A 4,192-nucleotide genomic window follows, 5' to 3' on the forward strand; every position below is an offset into this window, starting at 1 on the left:
AAACAACTCATTTATTAAAAGATGTACACCTACCTACATTTACACATTAAAGAAGTATTTTTCTACTATCACTTAATCGTTACAGTCTAAACTGTAGTAATATTTGAAATCAATTAAAAAAATAGATATTCACATTCCATAAAAAAAATTAATATTTATTTTCACATAACTTTCTTCTTTCATATTATCTATATTTCTTACTCTTTCATGTTATCTATATTTCATGTTATGGTCAGCATCTTCATGGAAAGTGAACCCTTCCAATTAATATATTATATATATCTTCCTGTGAACAAAAATAATTGTGTATTACACTACTACTACCATAAATTTACAAAGTTTATAATAAACAGAACACAGATGTTCCAACAAAGATAACATAAAAACCCAAGTTCTTCATTAAAATTTCCCGTTTTTTTATTAAACTCAACCTGCAAGCGAACAAACAATAATTATATGTTGGTACATACTTAAAGGTACTAACTGTCGCACACATAAAAGCAATCCAACCTGGTATTTCTTCACATGTGAGAATCTGTCTCTACGGAAAAATGTTGTTCAACCATCAATTGTATTTATGTTGCCATTATACACCTGTGAGTGTGAATCCGCCATAAACACGTTTAAATAAAAAAGTTTGAAAATTTTAAATTTTTAAAACCATAAGAAATCAGGATAATGTAACAACCTCATTTGTTTTTTTCTTATAAAGACCGTAATAGCCATGTTTGTCCAGTTCAGGAGCAAAAAATTCATCATAATGATCACTTTGGACCTGGGAGCAAACAGAATGCATATTAGCTGATAGAAAACCTATTAGAATATAAGATGCCATCATACCATTATGAAGAACTGAGTTAGGTTAAAGAGTAAGAAACAGATTATGTCGCAAAATGGCTAAACCTAAGGTAAACTTCCCCATCCCACCGCCGCCCCAAAAGAAATACACCCTTTTAAACGCAAAGAAATGAAGCCAAGGTTTATATAAGTTCATTAACAACTGATGCAAATTTGATTTTGAAAGGAAAAATAAATAGGACAGGCTACAAAGTATCAGTGGCGACATTAATAGAGATTCTGCAATCCAGAAAATCTCTTGGGTAACAAAGAAGCATCGGCATTTTTTATTCAATATCAATCCAAAAATATCTTAAAGATAAGTAGAATACCAGGATATTTATAAAATTAAGCTTCTATCAACAACCAAAACCAAGGTTAAAAAACAATTACATACCTCTTGGAGACAAATTACAAGAGGTATGTAATTGTTTTTTAACCGTCGTCGGTGGTGCATACAAGATACTTAGAGATCTGTTTTTTAATTCCTTACTGTGGGGCATACAAGATGCATGGCTTCACAGTAACGCTCGGTGGTGCTGCCATGCATCTGAGAAACACTTTGGGGAGCAATGATAACTTTTGGAAACAGGTATTTTACCCTTAAGACAACCTAGGCACTGGAGTGTAGCCTGCTCGGATGGATGTACACTACAAACAGCAACCTTTTTATCATTCTGTACCCGATACCTGCCGGAGAGAAGATTGTCAAATAGGAGATGCGAAAAAATTAAACTTTCAAATCAGATCAACAGGTACTTAGGATCAAAGTGGTATTTAAATTAATAAAAATAATAGCAAGCAATTATTTAAGTAACTTTATGCACTAATTAAATTTCTAGCATTATAACCAAGTGGTTGGGCTCGAATGATTAATGAGCTTCAGTTAAGGACGAATTGTTTGGGAGACCTCGAGTTTGAATTCTGCCACTATCAATCTGTTACAATGGCGGCATATTGATATCATCTAAAATAGCTCTAAGATTGATCCAAAACTAATGCCATTTAGCATTCAACATGAAGATTTCCTTGCATTACCATGATTCAAAGGTGTTAGTACAGATTATGATATGGATATGCACCAGAAATATGAACTTATACCTGCATCAATTCATCAGACCAAAACATAACAACACTAAGACTAAACGATATCACCCGCCTCCATGAATAATTTGTAGTTGATTAAACCGGACTCGCCACTGCAAAACCAGAAAATTTTGGTGAAGTTCAAAACAATAACAGAGTAGAAACGAAAACAACTTCATTTGGAGAATCTAAAACAGAAAAGCTAAGAAAGTGATTGGTTTGGAACTTTCATCAAACACTTTGCAGGTTACCTGTTTAAACTCGAATATGCCACAAAACTAAAACAAATATCAGATCTATAATAATTAGTTTAAATCCTGCACTTTCTACAAAAGAAAGTTAATAACGAAACCTAATTTGAAAATGTCATACATAAACCTTTTCGAATCGGACCACCACCACACTCGTCGTCGGAAACCCATTTCCACCACCACCACACTAATCGTCGGTAACCCGTTGATGCCGCTACAGATCTGAATGTCAAAACATAAAAACCGATTCAAATCAGAAATACATACAAAACCACAGACACAATAATGTCTAACTACTCAACAAAAAACTGATACAAATCGAAGAAATTTCATAAACAAAAAGTGACGGATCTGCAAATCCTAAGCCATGAAAGTGTCAGATCTGGAAACCCCAAGACATGAAAGTGTTCGAAACTATTGTAAATACGGTGGCTGCGGGAAGGTGAGATATTGAGAAGATGTGATGAAGCACAGTTTGATGAGAAATGAGGAGGGAGAAAAGGGGAAGAAACAGACAGACTAAGATTGGAGAGGCATGGGAAAGAGGAAACTGCAATGATAAGACAGGTTGAGTAAAGCAAACAGTAAAATTGGGTTTCCAAGGAAGAGAAAAAACGAAACAGCTGTTGGTTCAGTTGCAAGAAAGATGAGTTCGTGGAAGGTAACATAGAAAGAGCAAGCCTTTCAAAGAGAGCATCCACGTGGCTCAACATATGGCTAGAGGGACATTTTGGGTTTTTCCAGAACATCAAACTTTCTTATATTGTAGATTTTTATTTAACTATTTAACGTAATGAATTTGAATGATTATAATAAAATAATAGTGTTGATAAAGTATGTAGCGTTATAATTATCGTCATAATTTTCAAACACGAATTTTCGGATCTAAATTCTCTCTTGCTATATTTCTTCCTTATGTTCTTTGTGCCTTCTAATTTATTCAATGACAAAATGAAAATGATTTGTATTAAGTAATTGAAGACAACAAATTGTTATATTTAACTCTATTTGGCATGCTATATTTTTGAGCTTATAACTTATAAACTCATATAACGATAAAAAACTTATTTAGTAATGATTTTTTTATCAGACCATCTACAATGGTTTCAACACTCAACATCCACTTTTTCAACTCCCAACACTCCACATCATTTTCTCTTTCTTCCACCTAATAACTCAACACCCATTCAACTTTTACCCTCTCCAATGATTTTTCACTCAACACCCTACCCCACCACTTTTTATTTTCATATTCTTATTTAAATTTTATTTTTATTTTTATGATTACATAAAATTACAATTATCGATTAAAATTAAATTAAAATAATAAATACTTAATAATTTAATTTTTAATTTTTGTAATAAAAACAAAATTTATTTAAATAATTGGATACGATACAAAAGACACTTAACTTCAAAAAAAACACTAATAGAAAGATAATAATAGAGAAAGATAGTGAAAAACTTGGTTTTTTTTTCGGTGTCCAAATCAAATGAACCAAGTCTCTATTTATAGAGAAAAAAAATCATGAACTTTGGTAAAAAAAAATAATAATAAAAAAATAATTTGCAACGAAATAATTGAGTTCAAAATATTAAATAAATAAAAATCTGGCCAGCCAATCAAGACCAGCCACGTCAGCCCCTGTGTCAGTGTACATAGTGTTGAGTTTTCTCAACATCTCTCTCCTCCAACACACACTCAACACTACTCTAAACACACCATTGCACATGATTTTGCCATGTTGAGTTCAATTAAACACACCATTGCACATGGTCTCATGAACTTATAGCATATTTTCGAAATGCTATTTTAAATAGCATTTTAGTTTATAGTTTATAGTTTATCATTTTTCTTTCATTTTTATCCTTATTATTTTAACTAAAATTCACTTTAATTTTAATTTAAAATTAAATAATTATATATTAAATGTATTTTATGTCATTTTAATTAATCAACTAGTTGAACTGTTAATTTTATCAAATATTTCAATTAGTTTATCAACTAAATTATCAAT

General features: G+C 31.4%; 1 long non-coding RNA gene across 8 annotated transcripts; it reads right to left on the reverse strand.

Moving 5' to 3' along the window:
- Positions 1 to 240: 240 nt before the first annotated feature.
- Positions 241 to 2,932, reverse strand: LOC131656082 (uncharacterized). 8 transcript variants are annotated; one of them, XR_009299971.1, is made up of 5 exons: positions 2,296 to 2,932; positions 1,439 to 2,036; positions 689 to 775; positions 511 to 594; positions 241 to 431 (listed from the first exon to the last, which is right to left on the reverse strand). It is a non-coding gene; the product is annotated as an uncharacterized LOC131656082 (long non-coding RNA). The 8 variants fall into 8 exon arrangements; XR_009299965.1 differs by having other exon boundaries at positions 1,439 to 1,865; positions 1,939 to 2,931; XR_009299966.1 differs by having other exon boundaries at positions 2,302 to 2,930.
- Positions 2,933 to 4,192: the final 1,260 nt, after the last annotated feature.

The sequence above is a fragment of the Vicia villosa genome, linkage group LG3 (genome assembly GCF_029867415.1).
Source record: "Vicia villosa cultivar HV-30 ecotype Madison, WI linkage group LG3, Vvil1.0, whole genome shotgun sequence".
Lineage (NCBI taxonomy): Eukaryota > Viridiplantae > Streptophyta > Magnoliopsida > Fabales > Fabaceae > Vicia > Vicia villosa.